The following is a 23,553-nucleotide window of genomic DNA, read 5'->3' on the forward strand; positions in this document are numbered from 1 at the left end:
GCAATCGTTTTTATTTAGTGTTCACTCTCATGACTAATACATGATAACTTAACGAAAGGTAAGGGTAATTTCTAGTGAATTTAGCTTTTAAATCTTATAGGCTGGTTTAGTCTTTATCTTTTGACTTTAACATGTGTTAAAAGGAATAGAGAGAGATGAATTTCATGATAATTTATGGAAATGAATGGAAGATAGTAGTTATTTCACACTTAAATTATAGGGATGCTGATTGTAATGAAGCATTTAATTTTTCTTGATGTCAAGAATCACAAACCAGAAGGTCAGGAAGTGAGTGCAGCAGGAGTAAACATTGATAATCACATGAATGAAGGCAGTGGCTGGATTAACTCAGCCTAACAATGCAAAGCCTATTGCTGATTCCAATTTTTCCAAGGCTAAACCAGAAGATTCTTTGGACTCACAATTCAAACCGCCAGAAGCTTCACAACTTGTTTTTGTCTTCACTATTTTATTCATGTTTGGTTGCTCAAATTAAATGTATTGATCTAATTTTTTAACATTGCTATTTTTCTTTGTAGGGGAAAACACACCCAACTCAACTTTTTTTGCTTTTGATGTCCACCCCAACCCAATTATGTGTGTTTAAGCTGTATTAGCAGTGTTATTTGTTATATTTTGTGAAAACTGGGAATTTCATTTTGTAATTGTTTGTTTGTGTACTGGGCTTGTTTTATTGCAGAAGCAAAGGAGACACTCTCTTGTTTTGTAACTGCCTTTTCTCTCACTTTGGTGTCTTAAAGATGAAAATGTATGTTTCTACCATTTTTGTTTGTTTTTAAAATTAATACACTAATTTCAATTGAACTTTCTCTTTTATATTGGGATATGATTGATGTTTAATAGCTTTGTCACAGCTTAGAGGGCAATGCTGGTGAACTCACAAATTTTGAGGTCCTTGATTTCTTACGAGCTAAAGGAGCTTCAAAGGATCCAACAAGAGTTATTGCCAAAGTAGCGCAGTCTGAATACAAGGTTAGATTTGATTTTTCTAATAAATGGGAATACTTGTAAGTTTTATTGGTAGATGAATGTTCTGTACATCTAGCAGGTTTATGATTATTTGGTTGACACTGCTGCCTCTGTTCAAACAAGAGAGAGCATCAATGAGTACTTGACAAGTGTTAAATAGTACGGCCTGGCAAAAGCTGAGGCTCTGAACATATTAAACATTGGGCCAGCTGCTGATTTTGAACTATACCCAGTAGTTATCAATATTTTGATTTTCCAACTTTAATAGATGTACATGTGTGATATTATAGAGTTGGAAAGCCTACACTACCCCTCTAAATCTACCCCAAAGTAACTTTTTAATAAAAATATTAATTTTTTATTTTAAAATTATTTCTTAATTAATAGTATTACAAATTGTTGCATTGATTCATTGAACTTGATTTACATCATGGAGGAGGATAAAAGCATTGCATATATAAATTTAACCTACACTTCTTTTTAAGTTGTCAATTAATTAAAAATCCCTTTTTATATAGCTTTTAAAATATTTATTATTTCCTATTAAAAATATTTATTATTAAAATTAAAAAATTAATATTTATCAAAATTTATCATTTAATAATAATAATAAAATATACTCCCAGTATATATACATATTATTTTCTATTACTTTTTTTAATGCAAAGCTATATAAAAAGGCATAGATATTGTATTAGTTGGTACTTAGTATTTATATTGCTGTCTCACTTGACCAAATTTTATATATTGTTCACCAAACAAGTAAAGTAAATTATATCTTCCACTGCTATTGTTGGTTTGTATTCAATGTTCTGTTTGTTCCAGCATATCACAAGTAAAGAAAATTATATTGCTTAAAGGTTTTTGTGGCAAGTCACTTGCTTCTTTCCCTCGAGGTGAGTTTCTTTTCGTTCCAGCATATCACAATCCTCAGCATTTTGGCAAGTATTTGTTCCATGTGATCCCAGATTGGATCATTTCATCCCTCCCCTTCAAGATGATGATAATTCATAATATGAGGATTTTTACATTGACGTTGTCTATGTTCTGTTTCTTTTTGTTCCCCATGATTGTATGTATTCCTTCACTATTGACATTGTTATTCTGTAAATTGTACAGGATGTTTCTACTCTACAGCAGTTGGAGGATTAAGATGCTATGAGAATCCAAAGAATAAGATTACTGCAGTACCTGCCGAGGAAGAGCAAATTTGGGGTGCATTCTTCAAGGTAACGAGATGACATGAGTTTAAATATAATTACCGGTGCTGCTCTCAGTTCTCTTTGCAGAATATTCTTTTCATCTGTTTAGAACAGAGAATCAGTGATCAGTCCCAACAGTAATATAAGGTTAATGTCAGTTTAGACTGCATTAGGTACAAAGGGAAAATGTGAGGTCAGAGACAATAGAATAGGAGTTCATAAAAAGCCAACACAGACAACTAAATTTCACTAAACGGAAAGTGTAGTGTCCAAAATGAATGGGTTAGACTAATTAAAATTTAAATCTTCATATCACTTTTGAAGGTAATCTTAGAGCTTAAGAAGTTAGAGTTGAATATCCATTACGTAACTAGGATTGCCAGTTGCAACTAAATTTCACCGAGGCAATGACATTGTAAGTTCCTAAGAGCAAAATTATAATCTAAGCAAGTTCGGTTAGGCTCTCAAGTGGTTGACAAGTCTCATTTAGGTGGTCTTTTTGGCCTTGGTTAACAAGAAAATCGAGTGTTAGGTACAAAAATTGGAAAGCTCCACTACACATAATAGTGGTATTATTTATTTGAACATTTGTTTATGCATTCATGGTTAGTTTGCTTATTTTGACCGTGTGGCTCTCTCCATTTATGAACTCTGAGACTTATATCTTATGAAACCAAGGCATTAATGTACCCTAGACATTAAAAATTACAAGATCATGTCATATTTTCTTTTTAGACAGAGCTTTCATACATGTAATTTTGCTAGTATAAGAAATAAATAAAACATATTAACAAATGCTAAAGATTTGGTTTATAAGAATAATTTGTTCAATAGTGACCAAATTTTGCTATCTTTATAATTTCTTAGTCACTGTCTCCAGTCTATTGATTCTCTATTCAAGATCCATTAACCCCTCAATAAATTGCCTTGATTCATTTTTCCCATTTCCATCTCGATAGTCTTCCTCCAAAGCCTCCACATCTTGGGTCAACAGTGTCTTGAGAAGGATTTCCAAATTGAAAAGTTTTCAAAGGAGAAAATTCAGGTGCAACATCAGCATCATTACCATTTGTATTTGCTTTTGATACATGAGGTCCATGATGACAAAGTAGCTTTAGACTGCTTTTTTGCCAAGTAATATTGTTTGCAATTTTTTAAAGTAATTTTCGATATGCAGTAATTTTTCAATGCAATAGCTTTGGTGCCAGACAATGCAATTACACAATCTGAAACTTCTTGATGCATTCCAAATTGCATAGCCACTCTCTATGTGGTAGGTACTTTTTTATAATACATTGTTGCAAACAAGCATCGAAATACTCATGCATATAACAACCAAAACTATTTTCATTTATCCAAATTACTCTCACATGGTAACTAAGTTACCTTTTTTGGATTAAAAGACCTAAACTTACCAACAAATTGAACATGATTAAGGGTGCCAATGAAAATTGCCCCTAGTAAAGTCCAGGGAAAATCTCACACTGTCAATTTTCAATTGATTAAGCTTGTTCCACCTAAATAGCATAGGTTCTTCATTGGTAATCAGCCAAGGCTATGGTTGCTAATTTGTTAATCTCTCCCACACCCAAGTTTGGACCAAGTAGTAAAAGGGTGACCAAAGAGATAACTACAATTCAAATTCTTCTTTACCAGTCAAACAAACTATTGTTTTCTTCGATAGACCAAAATCATTTTATATGTTGGATAAAAATGTTGGTCACAAAGCTGATTCTCTCCAGCAAGATGAACAACAATAAGAAAAACAAACTTTCTCACCAAGCCACTAGGAGAGAAGCCAATCATTGCCAAGCAAGTTGCAAGGGATGTTTCATGCTCAATTTCACTCCCACTATTGACAAAAATCCATCCATGCTAATGTTTATATAAACCCCACTCTTTTTACTCCTTGGAGATTGTTGTTGTCCTGTTCTATGTATCAATTTCTTCGACACCTTCATCATTTCCTAGCTTTGAAATGGGGTCAAGACAGGATCACCAACAGTTGCAAAACTCTCCAACACCATCACATCCTCCAAGGTGAAATTTTTCTCACCCTAGGAGCACAAAAAGGTATTTATCTAAGGACACAACTTCTTAACAACCCAAAACACATGTTTTCAACCCAAGTGCTTCATAGTAAAAAATGAAAACATGTGTTTTGGGGTTGTTGAGAAGTGGTGTCCTGAGACAAATACCTTTTTGTTACCATAAGGTGAGAAAAAAACACCTTGGAGGATGTGATGGTGTTGGAGAATTTTCCAATAGTTCATGATCCCGTCTTCACCCCATTTCAAAGCTAGGAAATGATAAAAGTGGAGAAGAAATTGATACATACAATAGGAAAACAAACTACAAGGAATAAAAAGGATGGGGTTTATACATTAGCAAGGGTGGATATTCGTCGATAATGGGAATGAAATGGAGCATGAAACATTCCTTGCAACTTGGTTAGTAGAGATTGATTTCTCTCCCAATGGCTTGGTGAGCAAGTTTGTTTTCCTTGATGTAGATAATCGGCTTTGCGACCAATATTTTAAGCCAACATACAAAATGATTTAGGTCTGTTGAAGAAAACAATAGTTAGTTTGGCAGATGATAAGAGGTAACTCTTTGGTCACCCTTTTACTACTTGGTTCATATTTTGTTATTGGAGAGATTCTCAAATTTGCAACCACAGCCTAGGTTGATCAACCATGAAAAACCTATGCTATGTGGGTGGCACAAGCTTCATCCCTTGAAAATTGCGGATAGGAGATTTGCCCTGGATTCAGCTAGGGACTACTTTCCTTAGCACCCTTATGTTCAATATGTTCGATAAATAATTTTTTTTTTGCTATATGCATGAGAGTTTCAATGCTAGTTGTCACACAAATGTGTGACACCCTCTACCCCGCACATATATTTTAATAAATGAATAAAAATTCAAATATTAATTAAAAGTATTTTTAAAATATTTTTAAATACAAGCTTTTCAAATGGGTAAAAGGCTCACATTCACTTTCTTCTACATCATATTCAAACTTGTCCAAATAAATAATAAAGTCATCTCGGCTCAAAGAAGGCCATCTAAGTTTCATACAATTAATATAGAACCTATATCCTAATGTCACATCTTATCAGAGCGTGGTGTTCCCGTGTCCTCTAGCATGAGGTTCTTCATAGTCATCCACCTATTCATCTGCTCCCTCGAACACAAAGTTCAAGATCATCACAGGATCCAAACACAAACAACAAACCGGGAGTGAGTTATCACATTTCTAACTACTAGAGAGAAACAACACAACATATAGTAGCCAAATACAATTTACTTAGCATATCTCACACTATTTCATCACTTTGTCATTCATCAATCACACTTTTCAATCATCAATCACAATACACAGGAATCACACACTCCGATCAAGACATAATAACACATCAATTTCATAATAAACAATTAGCATGCGTATGCAACAGTTATGCTAAGACTCAAGCCTATATGTAATGTGGTACCATGTCAGTAAAAAAACCTCGTCGGGCGCCTAGGAGTACATGACAAGACAAACCACACAATAGTAAGTCAAGTCACTCTCACTAGGTAATATCATAGGGAGACCAGTCAAGGTCACAGTGTTTTGCGAGAATGCTCCAACCATATGGGATCAACATAGGCTTAAAGGAGCACTCAAACCGTGTGACCCCCAAGGCCTACACTCCGAAGAGTCCGTCAAGGCCTCTCCCTCCTGATTCAGGTCCAACCCAGAAAACATTTTAGCACACAGACTCTATCTATGAACTGTACAAAACACACGACTCCTCAATTGTTCTCAAAATAATTTTAACTCGTCGCCCTTTAAGGGTCTTATCATTAACTCGTCGCCCTTAAAGGGACTTAACATTAACTCGTCGCCCAAAAAGGGACTTAGCATCAACTCGTCGCCCTAAAAGGGACTTAACATCAACTCGTCGCCCTAAAAGGGACGTAGCATTAACTCGTCGCCCTTGAAGGGACTTATGATCGTGTGATTGTACAATTCATAGTTCACAACTCAATACACATATATATCTCAATCATATACATACTCAATTTATCACATACACTTAAGCCCAATCACAATGGTATAATCTCAATTTAACATGTTATCACACCTCATGAATCATATACACTTTACCTATGAACTATGCAATACACGCATCTACTCAATTGTTTTCAAAATCATTTTAACTCGTCTGGTTCCCACAGTGGATCCCATCACAATACTCGTCGCCCTTAAAGGGTCTTACAATTGTGTGATTGCACAATTCATAGTTCACAACTCAATACACACATCTCATCTCAATACACATGTATTTCATCATTCGTCACATGTTCAATTTATCACATACTCACAGTTTGAATCATCATTTCATAACCTCAACATAACAATTTATACAAAAGATTTTATCACAACATGGAATGTAAAACCTCTGAAATAGTTCCTCACAATTGTATCAAAATCAATTAATCAAAATCATGGGTTAATACAAAGACATCAAGAGCACTCAAGTTTATCAATCAATTCTCATCAAGACATCAATTGGTACATAGAACACAATAATATTGTATTCATAATCATAAAGAAAAATTATAATTCAATAAACATCCCAAAATAAACCCAAATTTAGTTCTCTAAGGATCCCTACACATGTTCATTCTAACTCCCAATTGCGATAAACTCATCCCTTACCTTTGAGCGGACTCACGTGTCTTCAGCTAGCGATAGTAACATCTCTAGTGGTTCCCTGAGATTCCTTCAGTTATTCCTCCGACTGCTCCCATAGAATTCCCAAACGTCAGAGAGACGGAGAAGAGATTGAAACCTCCACTTGTACTGTCTTCATGCGATTCCTTTTTCTCCCTCTACGAATATATATCTCGAATATACCAACGGTGAAAGTGTGCACAATTAAATTTCGAACAGCATATCCAAATTTCTTGAAAATCCAACGGTAAACGAAACCGGAATCGTAGTTTTACTGAGACAGTTTTGGGTTTCTGCGGGAAAATAAAAGGCTACAATGCGAAGGGTTTTCCTCTAAGCTCAGACGTAATATCGAAATACCCAACGGTGAAAATGCTCAGAATTGGGTTGCAAACGTGGTGCTAAAATTTCACGACGATCCAACGGTTAATGAGCCCAAGATCGTCGTTTTTCTAAGACAGGTTTGGTGGATTGCGGGAAAAAGAAAGGGTTTTGAGAGGAGAAGGGGAAAAACAAAAATGAGGCCAAAAAGAGCCACTTGACTTAACATAACTATTTATACCTAGGGTACTCAGCCTATTATTTGCTCTATATTTATTTATTTATTTATTTTATAAAAACAAACTCTTTTTTATTTTCTATCAAACAAATAAATGAAATACCCTATTTTATTTTCTCTCAAATCATTATTTTAATTAATAATTATATCTCCTTATTTATTTATTTATAAAATCTCATCGTTTTTCTAAAAATTTATTTATTTATAAATAACAATCCTTTTTAATCTAGATTAAAAAATTTGGAATGTTACAATTCCACCCCTCTTAAAAGAAGTTTCGTCCCCGAAACTTTGCCGAAATATTGAGAAAAGATATTACACATATAGTTTTCAATATCAAGTTGTCTGCTTTGTTGAAACATTTATCGGTGACTTCGATCATAAGAGTTTTCTACACTTGACGATAAATCTGGTGATCCTCGTTCCCTCAATGATAGTTTTTCATGAGTAAAGTTGTGTCGCAAGAGTAACATCTCAACCATAATAGAATGTGAATGACATACTATTTGGAGTATAATAATATCATAGGAGACGCTAATGACAATTTGAAATGAACAAACAAACACAAGAAGACACGACTGATCACATGGTCGACTCTTTTTCGAACATCGAATGTTTCAAAAAAAATAATGAGTTTCGACTCTTTTAACTACCCTTGAATCTATCCCTCTTCCCTAAGCACAATCTTCCTTACTTAGGTATACTTGACTCATAACTCTCACTTAGGTCCAAGAATTGTAACGATTCAACTCTAAGGTTGCCTACCTGATACTAACTGGGTGCTAATTAGATAAGCAATACAGATTACTCCCTACTTCTGTAAGTTTGTTCACCTTAAGGTAATCTTCACACATATATACCCATGTCACCCTATAACTTTGTACTTGAACTTGAGGTTTCGATTGTTGTTTACAATATCTAACTCTATAACTAGGACACTAGTCATATCATCGGTTTCCTATACAAGCTCTAACTACTAAGCTAGTTCTAATGTTTAAAACTAAACTCACAACAAGATTCTTGAGAATTTTACCCATCTCTTTTATCTCGGATTCAACTCCAAAGATCCTCTCAATGTATCAAACTAATGGTAATGTCTCCCAAAATATTATGGTGAACCCCATGGTTACCTATTCTAACTCACATATAGGATAAATCTTTTCATAAGTCTTAAGTTGTCAAGAAACATTGATCACTATTTGTCCTCCTACAAGCACTCCTCTAAACTTAAAAATTATTTCAAATATTTTACTACTCCAATAAGGACCTACGCGGCTAAGATAGCACTCAACAATTTACAGTGGTCGGCTTCTTTATGAACTTATGGCTTACTCCTTATAAGGATCTCACTCAAAAACTTAAACTTACTTGAGTCATCTCCAGCAAGCATTAAGGTTAATCCAATGAGTCCTAAAATAACCTTTTGGTTCGACTACTAGTTAAGAGCATTTCATCTTAATCTTAGGTTTCCTCTCATCTCAAAACAACTTCTGCCCAAGAAGAATTTGTAGTTATCTTTCACCTAGACGTAGCATACTCTAAGGGTCATCTTCATCTAACTAAAATGCACAACAAAACTCTTAGCTTGGAACATGATGCCCAAGGGTCTATAACAACCTTATAATGCACATCATAATTCAACTTAACTGAAAACATACTAAACACTAATCATCAAAACCACAACAAGAGCTAACTCAGGGTGAGAGATCCTGTCACGCATTCCACGAACACACATGGACATCAATCATATTATGACATGATCAGGTACACATAGAGGTCACAATAGGTACTAAGATATTTCTTAAAGCATCCACAAACTTTTTCCATATTAAGGTAAAAAGAACTAATATTTATCTTGCTAATCATACAACTATCATCAATAATCTTTTAGGTCGCCTACCTTACGCAAGAACACTCACTCTTGAATCCTTCTATGCTTAACAATTAATGTCTTACTAACTACCTTACTCTCTTCTTAAGGTTCCACATTAAACCTCTTAACTATACTTCATAACTTTTCCAACTACACTATGTTCTCCAACAACTCTACACTAGATATTTCCCACGAACTACGGTTACAAGTTTCTATGGGTACTCCACTTATAAGATTCTCAATCCTGCACTTAGGTGGTAACTAAGCATATCCTCAAGGAACACAGGTACACGTCTTACTAAGTTTGACTTTCGTCTATAGGTAACAATGATCATGTCTACTCAAGTATTTCCTCTCAAAACATCTTAACGTGATTGTCAAAGGCGAAGTATCTCTTTATTCGTATTAGAAGTAACAACAAGAAAGATTATCAAGCAGTTTAACTAGACATGATTGGAAGATGAGCAGCCAATAATAAGATGAACACTTGATTGATTAGGAGACAATAATTTTAAATCAAGAAGGATCACTCATCTAGAATCAACAGTTGATACTCCAAATGAATTCTAGAAACGAAAACATAATCACAGTGTACGCACATATGGAGACATCAACTATCACTTGATTGTGACAGAAACATCAATAATCCAATTATTTGATGTAGGCTCATAACAAAACAATGAATTATACTTAAGCTTGCAAGTGAAATCGAATTACTCGACTTAAGTACGCAACACAAAGAATAGTTTACTCTAGAATCAGAAGGTATGGTCAAAAGAGTATTCTATATGAAATATATCTCAATACGAGTCCTCGAACTATAGAGTATCAACATTGCTAAGAACAAGAAATCACGAACAACCATACTATCTATGCAATTAAGGCAAAACACCATACTACTAACATACCTAGAATTATAAGGTTCTTATAATAAGTATACAACGTACATATAAGAAGTATGAATTTAATAGTTAATAAGGATGTATTAAAGAATCACAAACTTCAACTACTGCATTCACGACTACACACAAAATAAAGTGAGTTAAGTAGTCATGCGTTTACACATCAAGAAAGACATACTCATCCAAGACATATATATGGTTCAAAAGGTTTTCACAACACTAATCCACACATCAAGATAGAAATAAGTTTATTAACAACATACACGTAAGAAGATAAAGGCTCATTAAAGCATTATCCATCAGTATCAAGACTTCTTGCATCACCTAACGGATTGCCATAATGTCGAACCGCACTTCACAAATTATAGAGATGGCCAGTCTCATAACTCACGACTCAACAGTGGAATTATGGTATAGCAAACATTAAGGATGCAAGGCACATAGAACTATTTTTTTTAAGTCTCATTCGATCATGCAAACGAAAATAAATTAATAATTCAAGCATGTTCATCAAAACTAGTCATAAGTAACCATACAGAGTGCACACCAGAATATGATAAGCACATAACACATTGGCCGAAAGGTTCGACCTGCTCTGATACCACTAAATGTGACAACCTCTACCTCTCACATATATATTAATAAAGGAATAAAAATTCAAATATTAATTAAAATTATTTTTAAAACATTTTTAAATACAAGCCTTTCAAATGGGTAAAAGGCTCACATTCACTTTCTTCTACATCATATTCTAACTTGTCCAAATAAATAATAAAGTCATCTCGGCTCAAAGAAGGCCATCTAAGTTTCATACAATTAATATAAAACCTATATCCTAATGTCACATCCTATCAGAGCGTGGTGTTCCCGTGTCCTCTAGCATGAGGTTCTTCATAGTCATCCACCTATTCATCTGCTCCCTCGAACACAAAGTTCAAGATCATCACAGGATCCAAACACAAACAACAAACCGGGAGTGAGTTATCACATTTCTAACTACTAGAGAGAAACAACACAACATATAGTAGCCAAATACAATTTACTTAGCATATCTCACACTATTTCATCACTTTGTCATTCATCAATCACACTTTTCAATCATCAATCACCATACACAGGAATCACACACTCCGATCAAGACATAATAACACATCAATTTCATAATAAACAATTAGCATTAACTCGTCGCCCTTGAAGGGACTTATGATCGTGTGATTGTACAATTCATAGTTCACAACTCAATACACATATATATCTCAATCATATACATACTCAATTTATCACATACACTTAAGCCCAATCACAATGGTATAATCTCAATTTAACATGTTATCACACCTCATGAATCATATACACTTTACCTATGAACTATGCAATACACATGTCGCAACCTACCCTTCGGCGGGAGGGCGACGCGTGACTCGCGGGATGCGTGTTCCACGAAAGGAATACGCGCGGAGTCGCCACCAACGTTTATTTGTGGAAAACGTCGGAAAAACCGGAAAAGACGCGATCTACGAACTTTTAGATGAAAGGTTCGGGAGTTGTATTTACGCACGGGGAAGGTATTAGCACCCCACACGTCCGTCCCAAGGGACGACAGCCTTTAATCGAATGTGCAAACATGACTTTGATTTTTATGTTCCCTTTTTATGTCTTTATATCCTTTATACCCTTTTTATATTTTTTCTCTTTTTGTGGTCGACAAGGGTGTTTCCCTTTGCTCCTACGTATTCCTCAATTGCGATGAGGAAATCAGACCTACGTAGTTCTTTTTTATCAAGTGATTCTTTTTTACTTAAAAGGTGATCATTTTAAGGCGTTGGACCTTGAAAATGATCCATTTTACTTAGTAAGAAATTGAAATGGCAAACTTCAAAAACCTATTTTTATGGACGAGCTTGACTAGGCGAGTTGATTTTAGCCTTAGTTTCACTTTAGTTATTAGTCAATTCAATTAAGAATGAGAAATCCCAAAGAGAAAACGTCCGATTGATTTTCCGCTTTATTTTACTAAAAGACGTTTTTGATTATTATATTATTATTTTACCTCTTTTTTGATTTCCAACGTGGTTACGGCACGATCGAACGGTCGGAATTCATTTTAACCGAAGTTAACGGATAATACAATTCAAACGATCGGTGGAAATTTATTTTATTTTTAGGTTAAGCGAGAAATGACTTAAATAAAATGGCTTAAGCACGTCAAAAGGGGGTATAAAAAGTAAACGAAACGAGAATAAAAATACACGAAACACAATGTGGACCACCACGGGTACATAGAATGAATCGAAAAGCTTGGTTCGAGGTACTTACCCGTTGAAGATCGAAGAACGATGAAGAACGAATGAAGAACGTCGAAGAACGGTCGAAACCTTTGCGAAATTCCTCACCGAAACGTTACGGAAACGTTTCGGAAGCGCCTCAGCTTGGATTTTCTTCACGGAAACAATTTTTCCAAGCAAATTCGAAAGAGAGAGAAGTGCCTAAGGGGCTGAACCCCTTTCTACTTCACTTCACCCCTATTTATAGAAAATTGGGGGAGAAGCTTGCCACCCAGCTCGCCCAGGCGAACAGGGTTGCTTCCTCCAGAAGCAACAGCCTTCTGGAGGAATCTTCTGGAGGGCCCAAGTGGGCCTGGTTGCTATTTGCACCCCCATTTTTACTAAGTACACCCCCTGCCTTTTTTTGGTGATTCTTTTTTCGTAAAGTTACGGAAACTTACGAATTTCGTAACGATACTTGTTTTCTTTCTGTAATGTTACGGAACCTTGCAGATTGCATAATCATCCCATTTTTTACTTACGGAATGTTACGGAACCTTGCGGATTACATAATCATCCCTTTTTTTGACTTACAGAATGTTACGGAATCTCGCTAATTGTGCAACAATGCTTCCATTTGATTTCCGGTGTGTCACGGAACCTTACGGATTGTGCATCAATATTTTCTTTTGTTTTCCGGCATGTCCCGGAATTTCACAAATTGCCTAATGATGGGTGCCAAGCACCTCACAAGGACCAAACAAAAGTTGCATGTCATCAAGCAAAGGTCCCCGGACGAAATTAGGGTATGACAGTTGCCCCTCTTTACTTGTCTTTTATTGGAGATAAAAGGGAAGTAAAGATAAGACACTAATTTCGTTCCTCTCGGTTGACGAGAGTCGCGGGTGACCATAAAATACCTCCACATGTAAATGACTTGATGTCCTCGGGGGAACAAAAGGTGCAGAAGACGATGTCAGTCTCTGCATGCTATCAAGCGTTCTGTCTTACAGATAGCAAAAGAATGTTTATACGGATAACCACTCGGGTATTTCCGCTCATCAGCGTGACTCAAATGTCAGTATGACAGATCTTGTGAGCGCGGAAGATGACGTAAATCTCCGCGTGTCAACGGGCTTGTCGGCCGCGATTGACGAAGGGCGCAAAATGACCATAATTTGTCTCTGCGTGCCATCGGACACGACTGTGTATGAATGGCAAAAGGTGTGCGGAATGACCATAATTTGTCTCCGCATGTCATCGAGCCCGCCGCCTCTGGATGACAAAAGGGTGCAGAATGACCATAATTTTTCTCTGCGTGCCATCGGATACGACTGCGTCTGAATGGCAAAAGGTGTGCGGAATGACCATAATTTGTCTCCGCATGTCACATGACCTCAGGGTCAGTATGACAGAGATTGTGGGGCGGCCGACAAAAGCAAGGCTCTTTCTCCTACGTATCCTCCAATGAGGAACTCAGACCTACGTAGTTCTAGATAACTTGTGAGACTTGAAAAAGTCTCCACCGGAAGATGCTGACATCTCCGGAAAGGGCGCAGATGACCACATTGGCCTCTGCTCATCAATCACACTTGGGATCACTGAATGACGAGGTGCGGATAACCGTAAGGTGTCTTCGCGGGCTACCAGCTCTTGGGTCATGGTAACAAAAAGCGGTGTGGTCGACAATAGCGAGGCTTTTGCTCCTACGTATCCTCCAATGAGGAACTCAGACCTACGTAGTTCTTGATAACTTGTGAGACTTGAAAAAGTCTCGGTGTTTTCTCCACTAAAATGCAAACATACTTTAGCAAAGAGACAAATATTCCAACTGATTAGAGCAGCATATGCTTTTTTGAATGAAAAACAATGCGTCTACCAGGGAAGGAGAGTCTGCTGACGAAATTTTCTCATAACCACAAATGAGATTTTGGATGTTTAGCATTTCGTTTCTAAATGACCATTTAGAGGAAACACCGGGTTCGACAAAAATAGAAGAAAATCACTCAAAGTGTATCAATCTCGCACAGGTAAGTGTTTCATCCTAATTCCGAACCATGGATATGTCACGACTTGACTTTGCAAATTATTTCCTATCAAATCAAAAATTACATGTGTGATCATGGATCAATAGGACTTCCCTTGGGAATGGGTTCTTTTGGTGGGTTTTTCGGCTTTTGATTTTTTTTTGGTTTTTTCCTTTTCTGTTTTGGTTTAGTGCGGGGCGAAAAGTTGCTAGCGCACAAGATTTTGGTTGTCAATTAAAGGGAGAAGACAATTTTAGGTCGTGGTTTCCTTTCCTTCTTTTTGTTCATTTGGTGACAATCCTGTATTGCTCAGATATTGTCCAGTCCAAAGACCTTTCTGCATATTTCTTCTGTTTTCTTTCGATCCTTGATCAGGAGCTTTCTTTCCTTCTTCTTCTTCTTTTTTTTTTTTTTACTTTCTCCCATTCTTTGATTGGGAATTTCCTTTCTTTTCTTTTTGCTTTCTCCCACTCTTTGATTTGGAATTTTCCTTTCTTTTCTTTTTGCTTTCTCTTTGATTGGAAATTTTCCTTCTTTTTTCTTTTTTGCTTCCGAGGGTAAGGATTGACATTCTCACCCTGGGTCAAGGTTTATGGTGAGTCAGGATTTTGGCTCAAGGCTTGTAGAATGGCTAGACATGATACATGTCAGGGTTTGGTTTGGTTCAAGGATAAAAGGGATGCCCCACATTATTTCCATGACACAAATGCAAAAATGATGATTTGGAAATTTTATGCAAAACTGGTCATGCATGCACCTATGTGGACACTCAAGTGTCAAATTTTTATGGTCATGTGATGCTAGGGCTCAGGATTCATTTCCTCTATTTTAAATCAACCCAATGTTTCCAAAATATGTTCTTTTATCCATTTGTGCATTCATCCGAGTCCATTTTGGGTACTCGGGAAAATTTCACAGCATTCACCCTTCAGGTGTACACACATTTTTTTTCCAAAAACTAGCTATGATCAACGAATTTTTCTTTAAAGAAAAGTTGGAAGTCATCTCTTTTCAAAAGCATGTCGGTTTTTCAGCTAAACAACTTATTTTTCTTTTCCTTTTTCCTCTCTTTTTTCTTACTTGCTCTCTTTTTCCCTTACTTGCTCTCTTCTTTTCTTATTTGCTCTCTTTTTCCTTTTTTTTGACTTTTATTTTTTTTATTTTTTGTTTGTTTTGTTTGTTTTATCATTATTATTTTTTTTGGACGATATTCCTAAACGAAGAACTCTACACGGTTCCAGAATTTCAAACATCATTGATAGTAATGATATAAACACTAACGCAACAATCCAAACAAAAATGTATGCGCTGTACAAATGACAATCGAAACAACAAAAACAAACATTAGTCTCTCAAGTCAAAACATAACATAAAAATGATAAAAGAAATATGAAAGGAAACATGAATCTGGGGATCTCCCAGTCATGTAGCTCCACTCCCTCCCAAGAAGTCAAGCAAATCGGCCATCTCCTCGTCCTCGTGGGCCTCCTCTCCATCGCCGGGAGCTTTTGGGGGCGCCTCTCCTGCTTGGGCCTCGGGCCAATCCCCGGGCCATGCGACCTCTGCCCTGAACTGGTCTGGAGTAGGGCATGAAAAAGAAGCGAAGCCCTGGCTCTGCATGCTGAGGCTCATCTGGTACAGACAATCATGGGTCTGCACATGTGCCCGGTGGTTGGCTGCCTGCTGGCGAACCAAATGCCGTAAATACTGCTCCATGTCAAATGACCCAGCCGGGCCAGCCTGATGAGGTGGTGGTGGCGCGCCCGCGGCCTGTGGAGCATCCCCCTGAGCCTGTCTCTGGGTGCAGTACTTCTCAATAAAAGCCCGGGTGATGGGCGGCCGAATCACCTTGGTAGGTGCCACGGGGACTCCGAACGACTGGCAGAGTCCTGTGATCAGCGCGGGAAATCCCAGGGCCCTGTTGGACTTATTTGGATCCAAAGGGTGCCTGGTAGGCGCCATACCTGCAAAAATATAGATGGCATCAGCGATTAACTGAGCCACATGGATGCTCATCCGCGTCAGGATGCCGTACACCAGCTGACACTTCGGCAGGGGGAGGTCGGAATTATGGTCGGTGGGCAGGATGTTGCTGAGCAGCAAAGTCATCCATATCTGAGTCAGGGTGGTCATGTTGGTGCGCATAATTCGCACTCGCTTCCCTGCAACAGTTCGGGCAAAATCCTGCACCCGGTATACATAGCAACTGGGCGATGGCCTCCTCATCGAACCCATCAGACCGGTTCCTCCTCTGGCTATACTCGCACTCCTGGCCCTGTTCCAGCACCAACGGATATCCCAAGAGCTGGCCGATAGCATCTGCATCAAACGGGATCCACTGACCCCTCACCCAGGACCTCATGTCACGCACGCCCTCTTCTGTTGGCCAAGCATTGGCATAAAATTCGAGGACTATGTCTGGATCAAATTTGGCCATGGGGGTAACTAGTGATGCCCACTGCCGGCGACCTATCTCCTCCTGGAAATCAGTATACTCGTCGTCCCTGAGCTGGATGCGTCGCTCCCGGAGAAATGACCATCCCTTGATGGCTTCGAAGCGCTGCTGATGTACAGCGCTCCTAAAGCGGTGACTGTCATACTCGGGAGCGGAACTAGTTCCTTCGGCCGCCTTATCCTTCCTGGACCTCTTTGAGGCAAGCTTCCTCGGGGCCATTTCCTGCGAAGGCAAACATTTGGAAAGTTAGTTTTACCAAGAAATGCTACTCTTAAAACAAAAATGGCATACAACCTCCTCCAATAAACACAAACATCAATGTAAATTTAGAGCAAACTCATGCACATACTTCCTTACGAACATTCACTCGCACAAGATATTCTTCTAACTAAGAAAAATGCACCCATGCACAATCAAGGCACCTTCGTTACCTAGATTATTTATATGTACTTCCAAGGTGTATCTGCTACCTACATCACATGCACTTCCTTGGCTAAATTTACATACATGCATACTCAAAGCATCTTGGCTACCAAAAATTGCACACGTGCACATTCTGGTATTTCTAATACCTATGCATATACAAACTTTGTGATGAATCTTGGCTATCTACACAATAAGGTGCTACATTTCATGCTTTATTCAAGTGTTTTTGCTACCTAAAGCCGCATGCAAATTCAAGTATATTTTCTTTTGCTGACTAAAATTGTATTCAAATTAAAAGGTATTTTTGTAAGGTATTTGCAACATATATATATTTTTTGTGAGACATTTTGACTACCAAAAATTACATGTACATACATCCAAGTATTTTGCTACCACACCCAAAGTGTAAATTGCCAAAGGTATTTTGCTACCTATTCTAAACCTACACATTTATGATGAGCAAAATTCCTAAACATCTAGGCGTAGGGAAATTATTGTAGCGTGGCTCATAGCTGATTGCTGGCCAAAAAGGGTAACTTTACCCAATATGCACCCCCTCTTGTGTTCTTTTGCATAAAAACTTTGGTTCCTAGGCCTAGGATATATGTGGGGCAATTACTCTAGCCCTTTCGGAACTGAATGCATGTCCCAAAAAATAGAAAATATGTGCAAACCAAAATGCCCCATGGGTTGTTTCCCTACGAAAATCACGCGCTAATGCCATTGAGGCATTTCACCGAACACTTGGTGGGCGCGCGTTTAGGCACCAATAGCAAGAGAACGGGGACAATGTGGCATGTCCCATTGCTTCAAAATGCATTATAGGCCTAGGGCCATCTCATACAAACCCCCAATTCAACCCAATCAAGCAAGAAAACAAGCCAAAATTGCCCCACATATTTGAGCACATTCCCACAATTTAGAGCACCAAAAGGAGATCAAAATACACCAATGAAAAGCTAGAAAGCTTAAGGATGGAATACTTACTTGTTGGTGATGAATAAAAGCGCAAAACGGAATCGAAGAATGCGAAAAGTAGAGATCCTAGGGGTGCAAACTCGTAAATTCCGTGGGTATGGCTTTTGAAAGGGGGGAAAAGAAGTTTTTGAATGCAAAAACGTCCCCCCTTTCGTCACTTTTATATTTTGGTGCAGGGGTTGCTCGCCCAGGCGAGCTAACCTGCTCTTTTTTTTTTTTTGGAGAGGAACATTAACCATGTCCCCTCCTTCCTTATGGGTTAGCGTTTTGCCTAACTTGAAATTACTTAAGTTAGAATTAGGCGTTGATTACTTATTTTTAAAACAAACAAATAGTAAAAGAAAACTGCGAATACAAAGGATACGGGGCTGCCTTGCAGCGACGTTCTCTGCTTGTTTAGCGCAGAGAAGGGGTGACGATCAGTCGGTCGTGACCCCATCCCCACTTGCATCCGTTCCTAAGCACCTGCAAGTAATAAACAACCAGGTATGGCCAATCCTGACCGCGTCGTTGTCTTACCTTGGTTGGTTTCTGCTGTTCATGTTTTGTCCCTACCCCAGAAGGTAGCTCAAGATGATCCTGCCCCTGTTTTACCACAACAATATACATGCGTATGCGTATGCATGAATGTTTTCAAACGCAACAAATTTTAGTGAAAGTTGGTTTAGGTTCAATTTTAATTAAGCGCTTGGGGCATCCCATGAACTGAGCGGAAGGGCTCAGGTGATCACAAATTAAAACAAGGTTTGAAACCAACGTGAGGATTAAAACCTCGAATCCACGTTCATTTCTTTAAAAGATTGTAACGAGAGATACAGTAGACGGGGAATCCCTGGGGGAAATCCAGAAAACACATAAAGATAAAGAACATGCAGCGACATCCTTAATTGCCCTAGATTCTAAGCATAATATCGCTTGACGACATCAGAATTCACGGGTGAAGGTAGCTCTTCGCCATCCATGTTGGTAAGCACCAGGGCTCCTCCGGAAAAAGCCCTCTTCACAACAAAAGGCCCTTCGTAGTTTGGGGCCCATTTTCCTCGATTGTCCTTGACAGCATGTGACATTTTCTTTAGCACAAGGTATCCCTCATGGAACTTGCGCAAGCGTACCTTCTTGTCGAATGCACTCTTCATTCTTTGCTGGTACAAGCGCCCATGACTCATGGCCGTTAAGCGCTTACCCTCAATGAGGTTGAGCTGGTCATAGCGCGTTTGGGCCCACTCTGATTCCTTTAATCCGGATTCTGCCAAGATCCTTAATGACGGGACTTCTACCTCAAACGGTAACACAGCCTCCATCCCATATACCAATGAGAACGGCGTTGCCCCAGTTGACGTTCGCACTAAAGTTCGGTAACCGTGTAACACGAATGGGAGCATTTCGTGCCAATCTCTGTATGACACGGTTATCTTTTGGATAATCTTTTTGATATTCTTATTGGCCGCTTCCACGGCTCCATTCATCTTTGGCTGGTAGGGTGTGGAATTGTGATGCTGGATTTTAAACTCCTCGCACATTTCCCCCATCATCTTGTTATTCAGGTTGGTGCCGTTGTCCGTGATAATCTTCCTTGGCAAACCATATTGGCAGATGATCTCTTTCTTAATGAACCTGACCACTACACCCCTCGTGACATTGGTGTAGGAAGTCGCCTCGACCCACTTGGTGAAATAATCTATCGCTATGAGGATGAAGCGATGACCATTCGAGGCCTTGGGCTCAATGGCCCCGATGACATCTATTCCCCACATGGAGAAAGGCCAAGGGGCAGACATGACATTCAGAGGATGTGGTGGAGCATTGACATTATCTGCGAACGCTTGACATTTGTGGCATTTCCTCACATGGACACAACAATCACTTTCCATGGTAATCCAGTAATAACCTGCTCTTAGGATCTTCCTGGCCATAGCATGCCCGTTGGCGTGCGTTCCAAACGAGCCCTCATGGACTTCCTCGATCATGTGATTTGCCTCCCTGGCATCCACACACCGTAGGAGTGTCATGTCGTGATTTCTCTTATACAGTATGCTTTCGCTCATGAAGAAACCGGCTGCCAACCTTCTCAATGTCCTCTTATCATTGTTGGCAATCTCTGGCGGGTATTCTTTGCTTACGACATATCGCTTGATGTCGAAATACCAAGGCTTTCCGTCCCGTTCCTCTTCTACTTGGCAACAATGCGCGGGTTTGCCACGACACCAAAATTCAATGTAGGGTAGATCCCCGTGGGCGTTAGCTGGAACATAGACGCCAAAGTAGCAAGCGCATCCGCCATTTGATTTTCCTCGCGGGGAACATGATGGAAGGAGATCTCATCAAAGGTCTTAGCCAATTCCTTGATATAGGCTTTGTAGGGTATCAGCTTGGGAAATCTAGTTTCCCATTCCCCTCTCAGCTGATGGATTACCAATGCTGAGTCGTCGTACACCTTGAGTAGTTTGACATTGGAGTCAATCGCTGCCTGGACGGCCAGGGCACATGCTTCATATTCGGCCATGTTGTTGGTGCAGTCGAATCCTAGCCTCGCTGTGAAAGGTACACATTGTCCGGAGAGACCAATACTGCCCCAACGCCATGGCCTAGAATGTTTGACGCTCCGTCAAACCATACGGTCCATTTGTCCCGATCTTCGTCCAATTTTTCCTCAAACAAGGCCATGATGTCCTCATCCAGGAATTCAGGATGCATGGGCTGATAGTCGTTAAGAGGTTGTTGAGCCAAATAATCTGGTAAGGCGCTTCCTTTTATCGCATTTTGGGTGACGTAAACTATATCAAACTCGGATAGCAGGACTTGCCATCGGGCGATTCGTCCCGTGAGAGCTGGCTTTTCAAAGATGTACTTAACTGGGTCCATCTTGGATATCAACCAGGTAGTATGGCTCAGCATGTACTGCCTTAGGCGATGGGATGCCCATACTAAAGCACAACACGTCCTTTCGAGCAAGGAGTAATTCATTTCACAGGTCGTGAACTTCTTACTTAGGTAGTAAACAACGCGCTTTTTCTTTCCGGATTCGTCATGATGCCCCAGCATACACCCCATTGACTCGTCCAAGATTGTCATGTACAAGATGAGAGGCCTTCCAGGTATTGGTGGCATAAGCACGGGAGGATTCATAAGGCACTTCTTGATCCTTCCAAAAGCCTCTTGGCAATCCTCATTCCAGCGATCAGTTTGGTTTTTGCGTAAGAGCTTGAACAACGGCTCACAAATGGCGGTGAGCTGCGATATGAATCTGGCAATATAATTCAAGCGTCCCTGGAAGCCTCGGACTTGCCTCTCAGTACGGGGTTCTGGCATCTTAAGGATGGCCTTCACCTTTTCGGGGTCTACCTCTATCCCTTTCTGGCTCACGATGAAACCAAGCAATTTCCCTGATTTGACCCCAAAGGTACACTTGGCGGGGTTCAACCTTAATTGATATTTCTTAAGCCTTTCGAACAACTTCCGCAGGTTGACAAGGTGTTCTTCTTCGGATTTAGATTTAGCAATTATGTCGTCCACGTAGACCTCGATCTCTTGATGCATCATATCATGGAACAAAGCTACCATGGCCCGTTGATAAGTTGCCCCGGCATTCTTGAGTCCAAAGGACATCACCTTGTAACAGAACGTCCCCCACAGGGTGACGAAGGTAGTCTTTTCCATATCCTCTGGCGCCATCTTTATCTGATTGTAACCGGAGAAACCGTCCATGAAGGAAAATAAAGCGAAATTGGCAGTGTTATCCACGAGGATATCGATGTGTGGCAAAGGGAAATTGTCCTTGGGACTGGCCCGATTCAGGTCCCGATAATCCACACACATTCGTACTTTCCCATCTTTCTTAGGGACCGGTACAATGTTGGCAACCCATTCTGGGTACCGAGCGACGGCCAGAAAACCAGCGTCAAATTGCTTCTTCACTTCTTCTTTTATCTTCAAGGATGTTTCGGGCTTCATCCTTCTCAGTTTCTGCTTTACCGGGGAACACTCGGGATTTAGAGGTAATCGGTGCTGTACAATGTCAGAACTCAAACCGGGCATATCTTGGTATGACCAAGCAAAGATGTCTTGGTAGTCTCTTAGCAGGATTATTAATTCTTCACGGATAGGTGCGGTAATACCTGTGCCTATTTTTACTTCCCTTTTTCCACTGCCAATTCCCAAGTCTACTAGTTCTGTTTCTTCTTGATGAGGCCCCATTTCTTGGTCCTCATGGGCAACCATCCTTTCTAATTCTGGGGGAAGTCCCACATCCTCGTTCCCTTCATCTTCCGTTTGATTCGTTTCTTGCTCGAAGTTGATAGGCGGGTCCCAGGTATTAGTACCTTTGGGGGACTCGTCATCGGATCTGCCGTTTCAGGAAAGAAGTAAACATGCAAATGGATGAGAATGGGTAGAGACGTAGGAACAGATGAAGAAAGATCCTTGTATTATAAATTTAAAAAAACAAAATACACAAAGCCTTAACCAAAAGAAAAACTCTAAAGCCTAGGCCCAACTATAGAGCTTTTAAAACCGTAAAGGTTTACATTATGCTCGTTGCGTAAATGTCGGGGCGTTCCTCCACTCGCCAATTCCCCAGCTGGAAATCAGGAGGGCAAGGTCGTACCAAATCCAATGTACTCGGAACATCATCTTCGTATATTGCGACCACTTGACCTTCGTCTCCCAGACCCGCGCTTATAAAGCTTCTACTTATGTGGCATGGCGGGCTTCCTTCACTTTCTTGTCTCAACCGCGAGCTTTGACCACCGCCCTTCCTTCCCGCGATGCTTCTCTTTACATCTGCCTGAGTGGGATTATAGCCTAAACCATACTTCCCACGATTTCCTTTGGCATTTATCAGGCTAGTTATGCCGCCGTTGTCTTTGCCTAAACCCATTCCGGGTTCGTAACCGTTCCCCAACATAACTCGGGCCATCATTACTGCTGCATCGGACAGGCAAGCTTGCCCAGAGAAGGAGTCCACGGAGGAAATGCTTACCACCTCAAAAGACTGGAAAGAGGTTTCTAATGACTCCTCTGCGGCTTCCACATAAGGCATAGAGGATGGGCAGCTCACCAAGATGTCTTCCTCGCCTGATACGATGACCAGATGCTCTTCCACTACGAATTTCAACTTTTGGTGGAGTGTAGAGGGAACAACTCCCACTGAGTGG

General features: G+C 39.5%; 1 pseudogene; it reads left to right on the forward strand.

Moving 5' to 3' along the window:
• The first annotated feature begins 761 nt into the window (after positions 1–761).
• On the forward strand, positions 762–1,255 carry LOC113000201 (uncharacterized; annotated as a pseudogene).
• The last annotated feature ends 22,298 nt before the right edge of the window (positions 1,256–23,553 follow it).

Source organism: Glycine max, chromosome 18 (genome assembly GCF_000004515.6).
Source record: "Glycine max cultivar Williams 82 chromosome 18, Glycine_max_v4.0, whole genome shotgun sequence".
Classification (NCBI taxonomy): Eukaryota; Viridiplantae; Streptophyta; class Magnoliopsida; order Fabales; family Fabaceae; genus Glycine; species Glycine max.